Source organism: Cupressus sempervirens, chromosome 1, assembly GCF_028749045.1.
Source record: "Cupressus sempervirens isolate cs-2001-9-10 chromosome 1, ASM2874904v1, whole genome shotgun sequence".
Taxonomy (NCBI): domain Eukaryota; kingdom Viridiplantae; phylum Streptophyta; class Pinopsida; order Cupressales; family Cupressaceae; genus Cupressus; species Cupressus sempervirens.
Genome location: NC_143118.1, coordinates 442,685,912 through 442,710,285, shown reverse-complemented (window position 1 = coordinate 442,710,285; position 24,374 = coordinate 442,685,912). Strand labels below are relative to the sequence as shown.

The 24,374-nt window shown below is 32.5% G+C and overlaps 2 pseudogenes across 1 annotated transcript; both read right to left on the bottom strand.

Annotated features, from left to right (window-relative positions):
* Positions 1-341: 341 nt before the first annotated feature.
* Positions 342-1,500, bottom strand: LOC149578202 (brassinosteroid-responsive RING protein 1 pseudogene; annotated as a pseudogene). Its single transcript, XR_016355758.1, has 2 exons — positions 1,333-1,500; positions 342-1,137 (listed from the first exon to the last, which is right to left on the bottom strand). The product of XR_016355758.1 is annotated as a brassinosteroid-responsive RING protein 1 pseudogene (transcript).
* An 18,757-nt stretch (positions 1,501-20,257) lies between these two features.
* Positions 20,258-20,707, bottom strand: LOC149578201 (ubiquitin-conjugating enzyme E2 11 pseudogene; annotated as a pseudogene).
* Positions 20,708-24,374: the final 3,667 nt, after the last annotated feature.

Here is a 24,374-nt window from a genome sequence, read left to right as displayed (position 1 = left end):
TGAAAGATGATCTTTCAAATCATACAAGTACTGGTTATTTGAAGATTATTTGAACAAAACTGTGCAATAATTTTTGCAGAGAAATTTCAGAAGATAAATAGTAAATCTATGAGGAAAAAAACACGAATAAAACTGCAATAATTCTTGCATTGATGTAATCGATATCTATGTCTAGTTTGCCCTTAAGAATGAAATGAGATCAACATCCACATTATGCAAATTGGGAAAAAAGGGCGGAAGGATCCAAAAAGAAAAGAACCCAGAAAAGAAACAGCCATTCACAAACTCCTTAAACAGAACTCTGCATTAACCTTAACAGGCACATTTCAGAGGGCAGCAAATTCGTGAAGTTTTTTCAATAGAACCGTGTAATAATTTTTACATTGGATATTTTGGATGACAATCAGCGATTCATCAAAAAGATAGATCCCAGAGATGCCAACCAGAAGGGTTTGCACATTATAAAAACCCCCAATTTGTAATTACAGTAGAAATGGCTGAAATCAGAGAACCTCAATATGTAATTCCAGTGGAAATAAATGGCTGAAATCATTTGATCTATTAGCAAAGAAAAGGCGACCTGCAAAGAGGGCAAGTAGTATGTTCATAATCAAGCCATTTATCCAAACACCCTCTGTGAAAAATATGGCTGCAATTGTTCAACCGGCGGATCTCCTCCTCGCCATTGAGATCATGCAAACAAACAGCACACATGATATCCTTCTCTGCCAAAGCCCCCAATGTCACAACCGGCAAACGTGCCCTGATTCTTTCAGCCGTCATTACCTCCTTCTGATCTGGTCGCTCAGACTCGGGGAAGGTCTCGGGTTCGAATCCCCCAAACCCCACACATCGCACAAGGCATGATACGGCGCTTCTCATGAAGCCCAGTACATAAATAACATGGAGAATCACTCTGGGAAAGAAAAGCTCTGAAGAACCTACAGGAAATCCCATGGCTTTACAAAAAATCCCCAAATTGCACAGCTCAGGAATAGGAAATGGCAGACCCCTTGAGCTCATTTATTGCATTTGGCGACCAAACAGAGCAGACCGGGTGCAATAAAATAGAGAAAAGGAAACCTCGGTGAAATGTAATCCACTCAGAATTGCAGGGGAACATGGTGTATCAGGGCCCTGCGCACACAAAAAATTAACAGATTTTATTAATGAGAAGGAGGGAATCCTTCTGCACGGGTTCGGGGAGTGGAATTCAAAGTTTAATCGTTTGCTTCAGCGTACTGCCATGGAAAATGATTAAGAAATGCATAAAAAATAAAGCGTGTTCCCTGAAATGGAGTACAGATTCTTTTGTTTAGAATAACTGAGTACCTCGTTCAACAGAAAACATTGAAGACGCATGCCTGGTTTTACAAATGGTCGGGGAGACAGAATCTGAAACTAACTGTGGCCCTAAACATGAGTTACAGTCAAGCATGGAGGTTTAACCCTATTTCTAAACTGGCCTTTTCCTTTCAATATAAATGCCCCTTCATCTACACAAGGGTTCTTCCTAGTGCAGAATAAAGAAAACATTGATAGTTATCCTCATAACTTGGAATAACACCCTCTAACACCCTCTAATAAACAAGTTAATGGTATTTGATGTATAAGGAAATTAAAGAATAGTGAATTGAATGTTTTAACATTTAGAAATTAATCTAGGGGAAGGGCTTTTTTTTTCCACATGATTATTTATATTGTTTTTCAAATATTAATTTTAAAGAAATGCAAAAATGATATCTAAAAGTCTATAAATACCATCCATTTGTACTTCTTCTAGTAGTGCATATTTTTTAACAAGTACTTGGACATATGGTTGTAGTGTCCAATAATTGAGCATCTTATAGTAGGTATTGAGCGAAATTTTGAAATGACCACTCTTTGAATAGGTATCGAGTGATACTTTGAAATGACCATTGATAATAGAGTTTGTTATAGTCCAAATTTTGTTAGGTTTTGCATTCAACTTCATTTGTCCTTGAGTTTCTTGTTAAAATTCATGAAAAGTCTTAAAGAGACCTAGTTTGGTATGTGGTGGATCTATTTGGTTTCTACCTTTTTCACTTAGGCAAATGGTTATTATGTCATGAGTGGAGTTTTTTCCTTATGCTTGTAACAATTTATTTCGTTGAGTTAAGCCCCATTTAAAAAATTTCCCTAAGTCTTAAGCCCTTATCCTAATTTGGTGAACCTTTAGTATGTCTTAAACTAAGGTTTCTTTACCTTTTCTAATGGTAGGCTACGGGTCACATTTCTATGTTCCCATGATGATGTCATCCAATTCATTAAGCTCACTGCGAGAACACAAAATGCCAAGCTTTGTGTTTTAAACTTATTTAAATGTGGTCAACATAGTTAAATCTCACTTCACTAATGTCCTTATCCTTTTGCACATGCCAACTTTGAAGGAAGATCTTATGTTCTATCTAAAAGGTTGCATGACATATACCTTTCTTTAGTGCTATTGAGAGATTAAAGATCAAAGGAAATCAATGGTTAGCATGTTCCTGCAATCAAAAGTGATTGACAGATATCCATCACCAGACGTGCAAGATTGTCCCATGCATATATGGCCAACTGATGACCATAGGGGTGGGACCAACTCAATTTATAATTCTCAAATATCTGAATGGTTAATTTAAATGACTAGATTGCCAACATGTCTGATGCCATATTTGTATTGAATGTAAACATTGTGCAACTAAAAAGACCATCTTTCAACATATCCAAGCAGAAAAATCTCTATTTATCCTCCTTACAATTCACAACTTCCCCTTTCGATGTTGTTAACTGGAAATCATTACCCTAAAATAGAGCCTTTGAGAAAAGAAGTCTCTATTTGTCCTCTTCTCCATCCTTTTCAAAATTTCCACAATCTTCACACAACTTATCATGTTTTCCAATAGCAATTATTAATTTTAAAAAATAGATTGAATTTTTAAATAACATTAAAAAGAACTATGAAAAAAAAAGATAATCAAAATATAGACATAACACAATTAATTATGTGTTTCACTCTTAGAAACATACATTACAATGTATTATGTATTTACTATTAAAAACTATGCCCACATAAAACTAGGACAATATCTTACATTCAATGTTAAAGCAGCCACAATACATTTCACATCATTTATACAAATGTTTAAACTGTCCAAATATAGACAACTAGTAATCGCACCTTAGGGTACAATAGGTACACTGAAGAGATATTGAAGATATTTTAAAAAAAAATTGGTATATCTTTTCTAAATATAAAAGTGATAATTATATATGAAATTGAAATAGTCTCTTAATCAAAAGGATAATCATGATCCATTACCATAAACCTTAATATTAAATAGTATCATAAACATTGGATCATAATGCTATTCCTAAACTAAACCTTAACCTAAATTGTACACACAATCCTAACCTTAATCATCAGAAAAATTATTTTCAGAATCTTAACTGTTCAAAGAAAACTTTAACTTCAACCCTAAAATTAATCATATTCCTAAATTCTCAATCTCAACTTTAACCCTAACACTAATTAAAATGATAAATTTGATCATAATAATAGCTACATGATGTAACCCCTTACCCCAAACACATTTACAATTGTAAACACTATTACAACTCCAACACTAACACTTACAACTGTAAACCAAACTTAAATATTAAACCTCAATCCCAAAAAGATCGTAAACCATAATCTAAAACCAAACCTAGCCCAAACTAGTATCCTAATCATAATTTTAAATATTCATAAATTAATCTTGCTCATAATTACAACCACAACATATACTGTAAATCTAACCATATCTATAGTTCTATATCTTTATATCATAATCGATGATAGTAATGATGTGGAAACCTTAACCCCAACTATGATCCTAGCAATAATTTTAAATCTAACCCTAAAAAAAACTCATAATCTCAACTTTGAACTTAAAAACTCCTAATCTCGACTTTGAAGTTTAGAACCCTATTAAAACTTGAAGTTGAACCATAATAATAACTTTGATGTAATGTTTAATATTTGAGCAATTTGCTTAAGTATAAAACAAAATTATAAAATTATTAAGTATGTCAAATTTTTTTTATTAAAAAAAAAAAAAAAAACATTTCTTAGTGCCTTAGGGTTGGCATTCTAACAATCTCATGAGGCCTTGGCCATTTTATATGTCGTGGGGACGAGACAAGCTTATCTGTGAATCTGATTCTCACGTGGTGGTGAATTTTCTTACTTTGTAGCTGCTTGAGGATATTAGTTGGCAATTAGCTTCAATTGTCAATCAAAATCTTCCCTTTTTAATTTTTCTAGAGTTTATTAGTTTTAATTACATTCCTCGAGAATGGAACATACTTGCTGATTGTTTGGCAAAATGGGCTTGTAATCATGTTCAAGATTGGAATATTGTGGATAGGAGGCAGCTACCCTTGGATTTATCTCATGAGATAGATAACATTGTTGTTTAGGATAAAGCTCCTTGTTGAGCTATCCATTTTGTTTCTTTTTTTGTCTTAATAACATTTTATCCCTCTTTTAGTATAAATAAAAAATATGATTAAAACTTATGAAAATCAAAATATCAATAATATTATATAAATTAGACTAGTTACAATCTAACTCGAAATTAAATTAATTTTCATAACTATTATTTATTATTTGATAAAAGATATAAATAGTTAAATTAAATGCAACTATAAGTTAAAAATAGCATTTAAAAAATAATACAAAAAAATGATATATTCTATCTATTATTTAAATATAGATTAATTAATATATTTAAGTTACATTTAACACTCTATAGTGTATATATAAAATAAAATAAAATAAATATAAGTTAAATTAAAATATATACAAAACTCGGTAATGCCCCAACAACTAGCAGAGCAGAGCGCCTCGCTAATTTATGAGAAAAACTCTTCTCCAAACTATCAAAATGAAGTGCATAGACATATAGGGCTTCTATCTTCCTTTCTCTCCTTTGTCATGATTGCCAACAATAATCAGAATGGACCTAAACAATATTTCCATGATTACAAAGAATATAAAGAATAAGAAGAATATATGAATATAGGCGATTCCACTACTGATGCAAAGTAATTTGAAATGCACGATCTTAATCTAGTGAAGGTGGTTTTGAAATAGTGACAGTAATATTACTAGGGTTTGAACAAAAGTGGTTAAGTCAGGATACATCATTTCTGGCCGTCTCCACCAAGGTTACATGAATGCTGGGAAAAATCATGGAATCTGACTTTGCACCTACTAGGGCATGACAAAAATTGGTAGTGTTCATGGAATTTTCTTAAAACCCACCCATTGCATTTGTATTACATTTCTAAATGCCTTATCAAGAAGTTTTTTAAAATACCACTCGAGAAATACCATTCAAAAGCCCAAAAACTGCTTGAAATTTTTTAAAATTGTTTTAACAAGTCAATTTTCTGCATTTTTTGCTATCAAAACAGACTAATAGACCACATTTCTTTGAAGCATTCTATCAAAATAGATCTCCATTTTGTCACTATAAAATATAATGCTACATAGATTATTTCATAGTATTGAGGTGACCAGATTCTACCCTACATTGGATATATTCCTTGCATAGTTGCCATTGTTCTGCTCTGAAAAATGGCAAGTATTACATAAGTAGTGAATCAAACAAATCAATTAGTATTTCCTAGATTCATAAAGCATTCATTTTTTAGACAATACCGACATTAACAATCAATGGAAAATAAGTTTTTCCCTAATAAGGATTTGTCTTTTTCCTAGTCAACATATAAGCAACAATGAGATAGGTTGAAAGGAAAATAGGCGATCCCCTGTATTTTGATCAGCAACAGATTTGAAGTTTTAAAAAATGATCATTCAAAGTTGAACACATTTAGTACCCTAGTTAAACAACATGAAGCTAGGGATAGGAAGATGATAAAGCTAAATAAAGATCCATGGGAAAACAATAGTACGTGGCAAGTTGTAATTTCAAACAAGAATCGAAGAAGAAATGCATCACAACTAAAAAAGAGGCCAATGATGGAGGAAAATTAAAATCATTAGAAATAGTCTACCCAAATTATCAAACTTGTATCTAGGAAGAAAAGAAAATGGAAAAATCGGTTACTTTTCCAGCAAAAGAAGACAAAAATTATAAGCAAGCAATACATAAACCTGCCAAAATTTCAGAAGCTAAATGTATTCCAATAGGGTAGAAACAACAAAAAGTAGACTCATAAAAAGTACTTAGGGTTTCTAAGAAAAATTAGAAAATCTATATACCACCACATAAAAGGGAGAAGGGTATTCCAGATAATGCAAAGCTGCCAACACATAAAAGTAGTATGACAACTCTGCCATCAGACAAGGTAAAGGAAACTAAGTGTTATAATTGTTCTGATAAATTAATCATTAGTGATAGGTTCATAGAAGAAAAGTGAAAGGAATGTTCAAAGCTAGGAGTATATGTTCACTAGAGTGGACTAGACAAGCATTTATCAAAATTGAAAAAGAAATTAGAGAAGATCTTCAAACAACATGTAAGTATTAGTACTTCCTCCAAATCATCAATTTATCTTCATTGCAAAATTAAATAAATTATAAATAAAATACTTTCTATATCAAAATGCTATTATAAAGGACATGTAGTTAAATTTCAAACTTGGATACCTAATTGGAATGATGAAAAAGAGCATATGATACCAACTTGGTATGAATGTAGTAATCTTCCAGTAGAAATTAAACATTTATATACATTATTTAGAATAGGTAAATCAATTGATCAACTTATAGGTATAGACTCAAAGTATAACAAAACCAGTAATATTAAATTCCTAATAGATGAGGAACCAAATCAAAAAATGATTAGGAGAAAAAAGATTATAACAAATAGATCCATTTATGAGATTGAATTTAAGAAATATGAAGGGAAAATTAAAGGTATTATTAAAACAAATCTAGAAATTGATCATAATATTTCAACCATAGAGGAATCCTTTAGAAATATTAGAATAAAGAAGAGGGAATAGAAGATTAAGGCAATTAATAAGGACAAAAATAAGAAGATGGAAAAATTAGATGAAAGGAAAAAATTTGAGCAGAGCACACAAATAGAAAATACACCTATAGTAAAAAAGAGTAAAGAACAAAGTCAACTGGAATGTTCAAAAGTACCAGAATAGAGAATTGAAGTTATACACAAGGAAATGACAATAGTAGCAACATTGAAAGAATGCAATATTTGTCACAAAGAGAATGATAATTTGAAAGAAACAAAAAGAAGCATTAAAGAATGGTATAAAATGACACATGAGATTAAATTATTACAGGTAGACATTGAAGATTAGGCTATGTTAGGAGAACAATTTCATCAGGAACATGAGGTAAGACAACACCTTATAGATCAAAGAAAAGAGAAGGAGAATTATAATACTAAGATAGGAATAGGAATTAATATGGACAATAGGATGGTAAATAGATCAAATATAAACTATTTTGAGGAAGACACTAGTCATAGACATTGGTATGGTGAAGATATGACGATTAATAAGGATATGAACCAACAAGCAAATTTGGAAAAGTTAAACATAGAAGAAGAAAGTATAAAGCCAATAGAGTATACAAAAGATCAGGAAGAAGAATATATAATTCCATCCAACAGAGTATATAGAAGACCAGGAAGAAGAATATATAATTCCAGCAGCAGATTCAGAACAATGGAGTAATATAACAATTAGAAAAAAGTCAAAAAAGAAAAGTTATAAATTTTGGCAAATAGTAATAGATGGGAAAGATATCTTTGGAAGTAAATCTATAGAGGTGAAGGATAAAATAGAGGAATATAGTATCCCTCCATAAGTTGAAGCTTTCTTAAAGGAGCCTGGAATGTATAATCAGGAAGATTCTATCACAAAGACTGAACTTATTGTAGTCTCACAAAACGGGGAGGAATTTGGAGTACTAAAAGAGACCCCAAAAACATCATAAAAAGGAAAATTTAGAAAAAGGATACATATACAAATGTAGAAGAAAATGAAATAACAGAACAAATATTAGAATAATTAATAAATGAGGAAGAAGATAAGGAAGGAACTACAAAAGAAAACAATAACCATATAAGTATAGATAATTTGGGTATTTCAATCAACTAGGAAGGACTTAGAACTCCAAAATGTGGTAAATCAAAATTAAAAAGAGGAAGAAAATCACTTAAGGAATTAAGAGAAGTAGATGGTCAAGCCAAGGAGCAAAAAAAAAAAATTGAGGTTCTTAACTCTAGGAAGGGGAAGTGCCTTCCCAAAGAGCAATGAGGATCATATCATGGAATACTAGGGGCATGAATGCTTCTCATAAACAAAGAGTGTTAAAATGTAACCTAGCACTCTTTGAATAATTTATAATTATGATACAAGAAACTAAGCTTAACAAAGAAGAAGGGGAAGAACTAAGAAAAAGACTAGGTAGATGGAATGCAGAAATGAAGGAATCAAATGGAGCATTAGGTGGAATTGGAATCAATTGGAATACCAGGAAAACAAACATTAAAATTATAATATCAAATAGCAACTGGATGGGGAGTACGATTTCAAGCAATAAGCATAATCTACAATTCATTCTAATTAATGTTTATGGTCCAATACAAACTTCAGACAAACATAAAGTTTGGGATGATATATTTGCCTTTATGGAGTTATATCTTGAGACAAACATGATCATAGGTGGTGACTTCAATGCCATACTTGATCTCAAAGAAAAGTTTGGAGTTTTTCATATTTTAACAAGAAACATAGTAGTATTTAGAGAATGGGTCAGAGTTAATATATTGATAGAAATACCAACTAGTAAAAAAGTATTCACATGGAATAATAAAAGAAAATATTTTAGTTATATTGTAGAAAAATTGGACAAATTCTTTTTCAAAGGAGACCTAGCAGAATTAGATTTCACAATCATGACCTCCGTTTAGCCTATTACAGGATTAGATCATTATCTTGTCAAAATTGAGTTAATAGAACCTATAAAACCTAATAGGAATCATTTCAAATGTGAAAAGATGTGGTTTTTAGATAAAACATTCATGATGAACATTAAACAATGGTGGGATGAAGGTAAGTTTATAGGATCAAAGATGTATCTTTTTGTATCAAAACTTAAAATGCTTAAAGAAAACACATTTCAATAATATATTCCAAGTTATTGGTGTAAATAAGTATTCACTATTTACACTTACTTAAGTTTACTTAGGTTAATGCATTGTTTTAATATTTATTTATTAGTCACCTAGGAGTATGCACACTCTTGTGAGTTGTCATGTTGACAACACAGGAGTTTGCACCTCATTTATACACACAGTGTCTACAAAACAAGAGAAAGCACTTTATTTCAGCACATGGTGTCTACAACAACATTTGACATGTGGACACCTTGCTATGTTTCACCACATTAGCCTACGTAGATCCAAGCTAGCGTGGAATACAATCATCATCCACTTCATAAGCCCACGTTAGCACTAGGTCACCATACAAGATCGTGCAAATTTGTACATCCGTACCTCCTGCCATGTCAGCAATCTGTACTACCATGTCATCCAGGCGGACTTTTTCGTTGACGTCATCATTACATGGGAAAAAAATTGACGACCATTTGACCATCATTTCTAAGTATTTTTTAACTACTATGATGGTTGTTTGGCCATAAAATTTAAGCTTGTAGTTTTTTGACCAAACCCCTCTCCAGATTCAGTTTTGATTTGGTAGCCCAACTTTGAGAGGCCATAACTCGATCATCTAGACTCCAAATCAGTTGTATTTTTTTAAAATTTTGGGTAGAATTTCCTAAACTCTTCATTGGTGCTATTCTTTTCTAGTTGTGGTGCATGGATTTGTTAGAATTTGCATCTTTTGGCAATTGTACCTATCCAATCCTACATTTTACAACTTGAAATGCTCTGTACGGGCTCATTTGGACTCCTTTTTAGGTTCCATTTTTTTGAAAGTGCGTGTTTTTTTGTCTACTTTCTAGATCTGTATTCAAATTCTAGGGTTTTATGGACAGAAATATCACTTTTAGCACTAGGGCCTTGTTTGCATTATATTGCTTTCTAGAATTGTTCTACATATGAGCTACAGTGCATAGTTCCAGATTTAGGCCTCAAAAGGTAGTTGTAACAGAAAAAATTAGAAGTCCATCTTGCACATTTTGACAAGCGGCCTATTGTACACACACCACTTCTAAAGCATCGAATCATACATTAGGGGGGGTTTCTTACATTTTTCTTGCATCTTCGGGGATTAAACTGATTAGTCCATCATGGAAGAGGAAGATTTGATTTATTTAACACTAGACAACTATAAGGAATGGAGTCAATTTTCTATCAAATATCTCAATCAACACAATGCACTACCATATGCGAGGGGACTTACATACGATGTTGACACTTTTTGCATCATTAGTAGTACTCTCTTTCTATATGTGGATATGGAGATTTTAGATTCACTTATTGACAATAAGTCATCTGATCCATATGTGTTTTGGATGTATTTCTAGGAGATGTATGGAGATCCTCACATTCCTCCATTCCCTAAAGATCTTCTACCTCTAGTTGCAGCTGCATCCTCTCTAGATGAGATCACACCTCCAAATGCTCATGTTGCTCCTATTGATCCTGTTCCAACCACATATGCTTCAAATTTAGTGCAATAGGACCATTTATGTCTTCCTACTTTACCTTCATGTGACGACTTCCTTCCAACCATTGTTCAGTTGTTCGTGGAGTCTCACATTGAAGATGTGGGAGACATCCTTGATGATATTCATCTTCTCTTTGAGGAAAATTCTTCATCCATTGCCATAGTGAAAAATTCATGTATTTCAACATAATAGGGTACACTTTGTCTTCCAATTCCAACCTCAGGGGATGATTTCTTAGAAAAAATTTCAGGTTTGTTCATAGAGTCACACACAACATATTTGAGAGACTTCTTTGATGATATGCCACTTCTCTTTGATGAGGATGATCCTTCTACAGTTGTTGTGAGGGCTCACTCTGATCTTCAAGTCCATTCTCTACATGATCAATCTTTATAGGCTAATGTGATTGTGGATCCTTACGTACAACAGTTGTAGGAGGTCCCTTTATCATTTGAGGAGGTAGATTTGTTCTTTGAAATAGGTTCTACATGCATCCTTGCTTGATCTGCACTTCTTCTTAGTAGTTTTGGAAGGAGCCACCATCAATATCGACATAGGGACACTTGAATAGGTTTCAAAGATACCTTACATCATCAAGATTTTTTCACCATACAAGGGACTTAATTTTACTTAGGTTAATACATTATTTTAAAATGTATTTATCAATCACCTAGGAGTATGCACACTCTTGTGAGTTGTCATGTTGACAACATAGGAGTTCACACCTCATTTATGCGCATGGTGTCTAGAACACAGGAGTAAGTACTTTATTTCAGCACATGGTGTCTACAACATCTCCACATGTGGGACACCTTGTCATGCTTATCTTCTCATTGTTGCATGTACATTCATGCAAAATGAAGGATGTGTGCTTAGTTGTCAATCTTATCTCCTAACACCTTCTACAGACATTCTAAATGCATCTTAGAGGCCTTTATATACAGGCATTCCTAGTATGTACACTCATCTAAAAAATAGTGATGTATTAGGACATTTATGACATATTGATCATATTCTTTTTTGGTCTACAGTTGTGCTTATGTTCAAGTTCTTCGATCTTAGGTGAATTTTCCCTAAGACAAATTCTTACATGGTATTAGAGCTATACCAAATTCTTACACAAGTCAAACTAAATAATGAAGATCTTAAATTTTTAAATAAATAAATCATTAAAAATAGTATGGAAAATTAAAAATTCACCAAAGAAAAAGAACTATTAATCATACAAGTAGACATTTTAGCAAAAAAATAAGTCTTTTGGAGACAAAAGTTGAGGGAAACATGGTTAGCAGAAGGAGACATAAACACAAAATTCTTTCACAATAGTACAATACACATCAAAGCTCTTAAAGCTATTACTCAAATTAAAAATAATAATGATAGTACTATTGATAATCCAACATAAATTGGTCAAACCTTTGTTACATACTATGAGAATCTATTAAACAATTATGATTCATCCAATTTAATCAAACAAAAAATAATGCTTAATAATATACCTAAAGTTATCACAGAATTTGACAACATGGAGCTCAATAAACCTTATACAAAAGAAGAAATCAAATTAGCCCTTTTTAAGCTTAGCCTAGATAAATATCTAGGGCCTAATGGTTACCAAGCTTTTTTCTTCCAAAAATGTTGTAAGATTTAGGGGAAGAATTATGGAAAGCAATAGAGGGAGCTAGAAATGGGGGATCAATCTTAATTGAAATTAATCATACCTTTTTAGCATTAATACCAAAAAAAGCTACAACAGAGTCACCCTTAGATTTTCGCCCCATAACATTATGTAATACAATATATAAAATTTATTCTAAAGCAATAGCAAATAGGACTAAAACTTTGCTTCCAAAAATTATCTCAAAAGAACAAATGAGGTTTGTACCTGGTAGATAAATACTTGATGGAATATCCATCATTCAGGAAACTATACATTCAACAATTAAAAACACAGAAGCCTATATGTTTATAAAGTTAGATATGCAAAAAGCATATGATATAATAGATTGGAGGTTTTTATGTAAATGCCTAAAAAAATTTTGGATTTTCCAAACAATGGATAAATATAAATTTTAACTGTATATCTACTCCAAAAATATCACTACTTGTTAATGGTACTCTTGAAGGTTTCTTCAAGATCTCAAGGGGTATTGAACAAGGAGACCTTATGCCACCTTTTCTTTTTATAATTATGGCAGAAACATTTGGTAGAGTTATTCAAAAGGCACAAGGTGTAGGATTAATTAAAGGAATTACTATCACTGAGAATGTTCCAAACATTACCCATCAGCAGTTTGTTGATGATACCATTCTTCTAGGAAGTAGTACAAAGGAAGAAATCAAATCTTTTAAATAAATTATATTGGATTATTCAGTAGCACTGGGACAAAAGGTCAATGAAGAAAAATCAAAAATTTTCTTTTTAAACACACCAAAGAACATGGAGGAATATATATGCAATTATATGGGATACAAAAAGAGTAACTTTCCATGCAAATATTTAGGGATATACTTAGACAAAGGAGTTAGGAGTAAAAAAGGTTGGGACAATATCTTAGAAAGAGTAGAAAAACAAACAAACAAAATCTTGGAAAAGAAAATGGTTAACTAAATCTGGGAGAGTAACAAAAATTAAATATGTTCTCTTAGCTATTCCTACTTATCCTCTATCTTGCCTTCTGCTAGCAAATTATGTTAATTAAAAACTAGAAGGAAAACTTAGAAATGTTTTTTGGAGTGGAACAGAAGAGAAAAAGAAACAAGCTCTAATAAAATGGGATAAGATGTGTCATCCTAAGAGTAAAGGAGGATTGGGCATAAAAAATCTCAATTGGCAAAATGAGGCATTAGGAGCAAAGCTAGTATGGTGTTTATACAAGGAAAACAAATAAAAAATGGGCAAAAATACTTTATAATAAATATGTTAATCCATTAGATCCTTCCTCTTTAGAATTAGAAATCCACTAAGTGGTTTAGAAAACTGAAATTTTATGATGAAGTGTAGGCCTCTGGTCAGAAAATATCTCACTTGGGATTTAGGTAGAGGTGATGAAGCATTATTCTCAAATAATTCATGGGATGGTCAACCCCTGATTATTAATTTTGGAATATCCAAAAACAACATGATCAATGTCATTACTAATATTTGGGGACCCAAGGTTTCAGATGCCAAAACACTTATCAGGATTGATGAGACTAAGACTTGGGTATGGAAATCTTTGGATAATATTAATATGAACCAAGTATAGATAAAACTATCCTTGAAAATATCCTTAAGGATAGATCTATGAATCACAATAATCGAGTAGATAAAACTTGTCTAGGAAGTATTTAATGATGGAATTTACAAAGTTAATCTAGGATATGATCTTATAATTAACTCACAAAGATGGGATAATATTGATATACCCTTAGATCTATGCTGGGATTCAACATGTCTACCTAAGGTTGGTGTCTTTCTTTGGGTGAAAATTCAAAATTGAATTCTTACAGTTGATAGATTCTCTAAAATGGGATTTGAAGGACCATCCAAATGCACTCTATGCAAAAATAAATCTGAAAAATATGGAGCATATTTTGTTTAAGTGCCCCTTCACACAAGATTGTTGGTATTAGGTTGAGAATAAATTGAATTGGACATTCCCTATACTTTTGGATATCGAGGGATTTTTTAGGGGTTGACCAGTTAAGAATAGGATTAGCATCTATGAGAAATTATGGAATATTACACCTACAATTATTATGTGGGAAATATGGAAGAAAAGAAATAAATGAATATTTCAAAATTTAGAACTTAGTAAGATAACTTTTTTCAATAAAATTGAGGTAGCCATCACAAAGTTATGAATTGCCATCTCAGGAACACACCCAAGGCAGAAGGTACATTCTTAGCATGGGATGAGAATATGAGGAAAAAATGGTGACATTTGATTAATCCTCCCTTAGTTTATCCTAAAAAGGATACTATAGCCAAGAAAGAACGTAAATGGGTTGCACCTCTGATAGGATGGAAGAAATTAAACTTTGATGGAGCCTCTAGAGAGAATCCTGGGAAAGCAAGATTGAGTTGTATAGTTAAATTAGAAAATAAAGATTGGGTATTAAAATGAGCTAAACCATTAGGTAATGTAACTAATAATATAGCTGAATTGGAAGCATTAAAATAAGGATTAAAATTAAGCATTAAAAAAAAATTTAACAAGTTAATTATTGAAGGTGATTCACAAATTATCCTAAATGCAATTAGAAAGCGACAAACACCGAATTGGATGTTAAATGCTAAACTAGAAAGTGTACTTAATCTTATAGACCAATTTGAGGAGATTAGAATACAATATATTTATTGTGAAGGGAATTTAGAAGTTGATAAATTGGCAAATAAAGGAGTGGAGGGAGAAGACATTATATATTTAGTAGAACAAAATTAAGTAGAGTAGAATACTAAGATTAGAGCTTTGAGCAGAGCAAAGTGTTTATCTATTTCCCTACTACTGATTATTTTAAAATATTAGTTAGGAAATATGAATGAATTCAAGTTGGCTACTGATTTGGATTTCTCCTCTTAAACTCATAAGTATAGGATAAGAATAAGTAGAATCAATGAACATCTAAAATTATTGAATTTAGTTCATATAATCTAGATTGATCTATTCATTTGAACTAGATAAGGACCCTGAAAATCTAATCTACTCTAAGTATAAACTATAAACTCAATAAGCAATAGGATGAGATTCTAGATAAAGATTCACATAAAGCATATTATAAAACTCTTCTAATTAACTCCATTGGTATAATCTAGGATTCTTATTGTATGAAGAGTCTCTTGGCATATTGATTGGGCTTTTTACTCCTCCCATTTTTTATGATCACATTGATTTGGTACTAATCCCATATTAGAAGATAGTTGTATTATGTCATGCAGATGGTTGGTGGATCAATTCTTCATAGCAGGATCCTTGCCTAATTTTGTTTGGAACCTTGCCTCTCTTTAGATTATGTCTCCTTTTCAAAGGAATTATATTTATTATTAATTGCTTCATCAAATTTTGTATAAACATATATGAAGTTTCATATAAAATGGGGTGTGCTCCTTTTAAATTGTATAATATAGGACTTTGGTCTTAGGTAAGACCGGAGGTTTTCTTGCTCCATTATTTCCTACCATTGCCTGTTTGAATGAAGAATTCTATAAATTCAATTTTAATTTATTCAATATAACAAATGGCTTTAGCCATTTACCAATCAGAAAATTTTTTAAAAAAAAAATACAAAACTTATCATATGTTATATAAATACCAAACGATATATTTTTATGGAAGCAAATCAGTCACACAATTGAAAATAACATTACTAAAGATTATTTACAGATTTTTTATGAAACTTTTACAAGTTCTTTTCTACTAATATTTTAAACACAATTTTAAAAATAATTATAAATATTAATAATATTTACCACTTTTATCAACCATTCTATATTGTTTAACATCAATACAATATTACTATGTCAATTAAATTAAAAAAGAAAAATATTAACTATGTGGTTGATCAATAAAAATGAAAAAGGAATCACAATTAAAAAAAAAAGGGTCATGGTCAATGCCATTGTCTTGCACTATGGGTCCATTTGGTTGCGGGAATAGGAATAGCTATTTTGGAATAGAAAATGGGGCTACGTATTCCTGTTCTCTGTTTGTTTCAACCAATATTTGATGGGGAATTTGCGAACCCCAAAATTTATGTTTTTTAAAATAAATAAAAGTGGAATAGGAATACGTATTCTAATAACACCTATTTGGGTGGAATTGCAAAACCTCATTTTTGTGTCAAAATTGGAATATGTATTCCTATTTTACTTTGTATTCCAATTCTGATTTGGTGCATCCAAATGAAGAATTCAAAATTTTAATAATTTACATATGCCTATTCCACTTGTATTCCCATTGCCAAATGGGCCCTATATGTAAGAAGATGAGAAGAGTTGATTGTAAAGTGAATGGAAATATCTCAGTATAGTATGCCTTTCGACTAACAATGATATGATATGATATGATAGATTTTAATGACGTCCACAAGACTAAAGTAGTCTATGGGACCCATGCAATCGCCCTCCCGAGTCAGGAGCCAAACTAGTCAGTTGCAAAGTTTTGGTTAACTTGTCTCTTCTTCTCTGAATTTTGATAATCAACTCCGCTGTTCTCTTCACTTGATCTTCCTCAAATAAATAGTTGAAGTCCTTGTTCTGCAAAATTTTTGTATAATCAGATCTGATGTCGTTGTAAGTCAAGCATTCCATGACAAAGTGTTGCTCTGTCTCCACTGTTCCCATATTGCAAAATAAACATGTTCTGTCTGCCCACTCTTCCTTTGGAACTTGCCATCTACCAGTTTCACATCGCAGCTGATGTGAACTAGTTCTAATTTGTGCCATCAACATTTTTGCTTTCCAGTTAATAGGTGCCCTTATATAGGCCTTTTCATCATGACTAGAAGTGGGATTAAATTCTTTAATGTAATAAGATTTTTTCCTCCCTATGTGTCTTGTCCACAGAATATTGCAAAATTTTTCATTGAAAAACTTTTTTATTTCTTTAATGTTATCCGGGCAAGCTTGGATGTTGATATCCCAATTTTGCATCCATTTGTCATTTTGTTTCATCCATGTGCTTTTCCGCCTCACAAGTTTTTCCTCTATTACCAACTTGGGCCAACGATGTGTTTCTAGACCTTGGGTTTTCTTTAAATAGCTTAGCATTCGGATCAATGCAACAGCTTCTAATGGAAAGGAACCCACCTCCGCCAAAAGGATTTTATACGGAACTGTGGTCTTGACTTTAAGATTGCATGTGATAAAGTGTTTTTGAATTCTTTCTACTTGCTGCCATTTCTGTTTGGACATACTACCGCCCCACACTTCACATTCGTATAGAATAACCGGAGTGACCAGCAAACCAAACAGAGTTTTCATGGTCGTCCAATCCCATAATTCTGTGTTCCTACACTTTTTTTGTAAAGAGTATAACGCCTTCCAGCCCCCTTGGATTCTTTTCGATCTACAAGTATCCCAGTTGAGTTTGTTATGAAAATTGATGCCCAAGTATTTGTACTCTTCCACAATCTCAAGGGGGCTATTTTCAAACAGAAACTTGTCTTGTATGCCCCTATTCTTCTTTAGTGAGAAAATCATAATTTTGGTTTTGCTAGTGTTAACTTGCATTCCTACATCATGGCAAAAAAATTCTAGTGCTTTCAAGTGCTCTTTCAAACCTTTAGCTATTCTAGCAAGAATTATGAGATCATCTGCATATAAGAGCAATCTTATTACGAAGTGGGCCAGTTGCACCCTCTCACCATTGGTCTTGTTTATCCACTCTTCTAACTTGTCAATATAAAGCCCGAATAGTGTGGGAGAAAGCGGACACCCTTGCTTAACCCCGATGTTGCTATCAAAATCTTCTGATATCCCTTATGTTTCAACTCTCATAAGGCATTGGCTTAGCTCACACAATAGCAAATTGTCAAAGGAGAAAATGACTCTGCTTGTGTATTTGGCGTCTATTGAATGCCTAGCATTGGAAAGACATCCCCAAGAAAACAAATCAACAATGAAAGGGTAGTTAACTTTTTCAAGTTTTTCGTTTGGGTTAATGTGTCAAAAGATTCTACTATATTTATTATTTGGTGGAGCACTTTTGAGATTTGAGCATTGACGAGGTGACAGGGATGTTGCACCCATTTAAGGAAAAGCAACTACTACTCATTTTGGATGATGTGTGCAGAATAATCGATGTTTCCTATTTGGGATTTTCCTTTTAGATCAAGAAATGAAAATTGAGTAGCCAAAAATTACATAGTTGTGCACATAAAGTATCAACAATGAGTTATATGCAAATGGGTATTTCCTTAAGAACAAATATTTTCATTTTTAAAAAGGTTTCAAGAAAGGGAGTTGTAATGAAAATTTAGGAGGCTCCTTCTCCCACTATTATGGCTCAATCTATTAGTACTTACATACATGTTTGCTAAGCACTATTTAATTGGAGGGATATGTGATCAATTAACACAACTTAACATAGTGAAATCAAGTCTCCAACATAGAACCTAGAGTTCCAATACTATATTTAGGCACCTTCATATTTTTACTAAATTATGTAAATAGAAGGAGACACATAATTAGGCATAATTTAAATTCAATTTGCTAAAATACATAAGAATAGATATAGAATAAGATAGTTTAGTATAATTTATAAGTACGTAAGCACAAACATAAGAAAATCTTCGCTTTATAAGAGATCATGGATCACATGAAATGAATACATATAGTACATAACTACTAATAATCTTAATAGGAACCATAAGCATCTATCTCCCTCAAGCGCACCCTAGCTTGAGAAAAACTTGAAAACATTTTCCATCCCAATCATGAAGCTTTAAAACTTCCTTACTCAAACCTCCTTGGGGATGCCTAGAAAACTGAAAATGATAATCTAGTATTGCATTATGTATCTACAAATTGATATATTAATATAATATCATGATATGGAATATATTGTGGAACACAATGATCTAAATATGAAGCATATATTAAGAATCAAATAATAAGGTTTAGCCAAAGCATCATTTGAGCCAACTATTGGTAGATAAGTTGAAGTAGAGATTTACTCTTCTCTAGAAACTTACCATTCTCTTTGCTCCATATTAAACTCCCATCCATAATCACATTATAGTAATCAATGAAAATATGAATACATATATGTACACATTAAAAAGAGAAAGAAAGAAAAGTACATACGATCATACAAGTTCAATAGTCTAGCTTTTCTACAGATTTATAGAAACAATTATAGTGCTTACAAAAGTATATATCATTCTACCACATAAGTTTCTCCTTCACAATGGCTTTGTATCATGCATACTAGTATATAGAAAACTATTGAACCATTTACAAGCATACCTTTCTCTAGAAACTTACCATTATTTTTCTTCATATTCAACATCCATCCATAATCACATGTAATAATAATCAATGAAAATGTAAATATATCTATCGATAAAAAAGAGAGAGAAAGAAAAGCATATAAGATCATGCACATATTATAGTCTATCGTATCTAGAAGTTTATAGAATCACTCATAGACTAACAAAAGCATACACCATTTACTTAACTATATCCTCCAGAATGGGTTTGAATCATGCACATGAATGTATGATGGAAAACTATGAACCATGTATAAGCATACAAAATCACAATCTTCTATATCTATCCGATAACTAAATAGAAGATTTCAAATAAATTATCACCGGGGAAATTAATTTAATATGACTAAAGAAACCAAACCATATATGAAACAGTAACCAAACAAATATACAAACAGCTGATGAAAACAACTACGATGTCTGGTCTAAGCTCGCCTATCTTCACAATCGTACATAGTTGCATTTGAAAAATAATAAAATGGCATTCTCAATAACTCAGACTTCATTCCTTACAATCAATAACTCAAACTTCACAAAAATGCCTAACTTGTGAAAGCTGAACAAGCTGTATTAATTCTTGAAGCTAAAGTTATCTTCCAAGCACTATTTCATTGCATACTTGCGAGTCCAAGTCCTTGCCGTTGTCTCATATTTGGACCTATGAGTCCTATACATGTGAGCAATCTCTGTTACAAGTGGATCATCCGGGTTTGGATCATTGAGCAAAGAACAAATTGAAAGTAAGATCTTGGAGATGTTCAATGCAGGACTCCACTGATCTTTCAATATGTCAAGGCAGATGCTGCCATTGCTATTTATGTTTGGATGGAAGAGCTTAGTCTTAAATTCAACCTTTGGAGGCTTGAATGGATAATGAGTGGTGAAGTGGATTGTGAGAAGAAACACACCTCCTTCATAGGGAGTTTCAGGGGGACCCATAATAGTGGCCTCCCAATGAAAGATATCATCATCAGCCACTGGACTGGCGCTGCAAAGAGGAATGGGATCCTTCTCAAGATCATTCAATTCCTTCACAATCCGCTTAGAAGCCATCAATTCTATTTACCACACCAACAACAGCAAGAGAAATTTGAATAATGAAAATGGCAGACGAGAGTAGGAGCAGAGGAACGATTCAAACACCTTTCTGCTTTTACAGTTAGCTTTGTTTTGATAGAAAGATGTTCAAATCGAGCTCTTACTAAGTTCAGGTTTAATACCAAAGCATTCTCCCAATGATGGAAGGATTCGGCGCGGCATACGTTCCACATGGGTCGGCCACCCTTGTGCCATCTCATATTTGCAGCTAAATTGTAAAATTGTTTGTATTAATGATTATTATTAAAATTGAATTGTAAAAGGTAATAAATTATGTGATTTTATATTAATGGATTGATTAAATTAGATTTAATGTACATTTATCATTTTTAAATTTTTTTTTTTTTTTCAGTATTTTTGGATATCATGCTAGCGTGATATCATACGGATGGTCTTATAATCGTAACTATAGGCACCAGATTTGTAACTTGCTATTAAAAATTGCTATCAAACATTTTACATAATATTTTAAGAAGTACAAAGTTAAGATGCTATACTATAGTCAATGGTATGAGGTGGTTGTCTCTTTTACATTCTCTTAAACTAATTTTTAAGTTTTTTCTTGATAAAAATATATTATAACGAAACATTTTTCCAAGTCTTACTATAAAAAAAATATATACACAACAATTTTTTTTTTTTTGTTTCAATATTTTATTTGTGTTGATTGAAACTCCTCTTGTTACTTTTGTAGCATTATATGTGTAGTATTGTTTACCTTCATATTATTGTAGGATCAGAATTTAGGAAAATGTACACATAAAATTTAATATTTAAATTGTTAATCTATTCATTTTGATATCTTGTGCTTTATGGATTATAATTGTCTATACCATCTTTAATGGGATAACCATTATGAATGACTAAATAGTTCAATCAAGTTTTAGGTACCAACTGAATCATGGATGCCATATTTTATTTCTAGTTTTTTATCCTTGACTATATATATTGTTAGCATTTGCCCTTAACAATTATTTTTTTAATTTTGATTTAACTAGAAAAATATTTTTATCCCCCTAAGTTTCCTAAGTTCCTAAGTACTTGTAGATGTTGATCTATCATATGTATACTAAGAATATAATTATTGAATTGAAGGGAAAAAAAATAGACACTACATCAATTTATACCTTGTTTTTTAATTTTTTAGCCTCTATAATGACAGATAAATATTATGGGTCAGTGTATCCCAAATCATACTGTGAGGAAGGATCTTTAAATAAAAAATTGTGAATAGTACAACTTCAATTATGCTGCCCAATGTCACACTCTCCAAGAACCAACTTTAATAAATTACATTCCTCTATGTACTATAAGCCAGTTATTCTAGATTAAATTAATATTTGAATTACTATTATGACTCTTATTCCAATTTTTACGTTAGAATTGGTTAAAGATATATCAAAATTAAAACTCAACCTTTAGTTTATGGGGACTATTTTTTAAAATGCATTTGAAAAATGTGATTTTGTACATGGCCTCCACAATTTATCCCACCTATGAAAATTTCCTAAGTAAAACTCTTTCATACTATTTTTGTTTAAACTCCAACTACAACCAAAAGCTAAATAATTTTCATTAAAACTTGTTTACATTAAAACACTTTTAGTTAGAAAATTATAATACATATGTACATGTTTTTTAATAGTTGATAGTAGCCAAAAAAATGGAGGGCTGGCCCCAAAGTACAAAAAAGTTGAAACTTGAGAATTCAATCGGAGGTTACCTCCTAGTTATCTAACCTATACCAAATTTAAACATCAAAAACCATAATATGTTTAGAGCTGAATTTTTTTTAGCTATAGTCCTTAAACTACTATGCATAAGAAACTGAATAATACACCAACAACATTTGAAAATATCATTTCTATTGGTCCAAGTAATCGGCATAGTATAGAAAAACCTATGGGGTGTAAAGTTCAAAAACATAATCATAAAAATAGCTAAAAAACAAAGTAGAACCTGGGCTAGATGCTCTCTTCCTTCTCCTAGTTACCATTCTTCTTCTCCTTAGGTACTTCCCTTATCGTATCCCCCTCCACTTTCTTTGGTTTGTCCAGGATGGTTTTTAGCCAGTCCTCTGCCAAGAACCCATAGATGGAATGGGTTACATTAGTTGTCTTTCCCAGGTCCTTTTCCTATTTGTTAGCTTGTAGGAAGTAGAGGGTTGTGGCTATAGAGTGCATTACCTTGGTGGAGAACTCAACCAAGGTTTCAAATCTATGGCAGATAGTAGTATGGTTATCCACCGGGTCCCTCATGACCTTCTCAAGCCTCTCCACCCACATCTTAGTTGGCTATGTTTATGTTTCTTCCCAGTTCCCCTGGGGGTTTCCTTCCTAAGAGAGGCAATGTCTTCCCCCCCACTACGAGTTAGGGTAGCTTTTAGGGTATTAAAGACATGGGATGGGCTAATAGAGTTGGAGGTGGGTTTAATATCATGGTGGAGTCTTTTCTTTTTAGTAGGTTTCTCCTCACTATTAGAGGAATCAGAGCTGGAGTCATACTTCGGGGGGGGGTCTTAAATTTCTCCAGTTGAAGACACTTGTTGGTTCTCCTAGCACCATACTTTCCCTTCTTGGTGTCCAAATCCAACTTAGTAATTCTAACTTTAACCTCAGTGCTAATTTTGACCTCAGTGGCATGGGCTTTCTTAGACCTCTAAAGAGTAGAGCTAGGGCTAGGGTCCAGGGATGTTTGAGAAGTGATATAGGCTAGGGTGTTAATCAGGAGAGGGGGATTCTAAGCCAGGTGATAGATGAAAAGTTTATTCATGAGGCCATGGTGGATAAGGTAGAAGGGTTTCCCCTCCTCTTGTTTCCTTCTAGCCTTGCAAATGCAATCCTCTAGTGAATGCAATAATAGAAACAAGAAGGAGATAAGGTCATGATATATGAAATGATTCAAGATAGGAAAGTGATAATAATAAAGCATTTGACAATGGTCTTCCAAGGTAATGTATTTGATAATTGTATAACAGATGACATCCCATGGCTTAGGTAGGGTAGCCCACGCAAACTCACCACACAATTTCTTTAGTTCCTCCTTAGACTTGAAGAAATTTCACAAGCTTTCCTCTTCATTGACCTTAGCTTGCCTCTACCATTTCTTGCCACCAATAGAAAATCCCCTGCCTTCACAATGCTTTCTTTAGAAATTTCAAAGCTCATGCCATTAATAGTAAGTTTTATATCCTTCTAGGTTTAAAAGATTTGCCTCAAGATGACCTTGTTGTGTCTAACCATGACCTCCATATAAGGTAGAAGGCCTCCCTCCTACAAGTAGACCATCACCACTTCATTGCTACTGATACATTACTCCACACCCACTGATTCAATATGATTGCTAGTGCCCATGTTGTCGCCTAGTTCCACGACCAACTCTTTCGATGATGTATCCTTGCACCAGGTTTTGGAGTTGCAAAATATAAAATGCAAGGCCACAATGGAGAAAATGAAAAGGCAATGCATAGTCATCATGAATTCACAATGTTTCCTAAAAAACAAAAAATCTCCCAAGGCAGTACGTGTGGGTAGGCCCTTTCCATCTAGAAATGGCTGTCGCTAGCTGTACCAATTGTGAGGATTAACTAACCTATCTTTATGACCATTACAAGATCATTCTT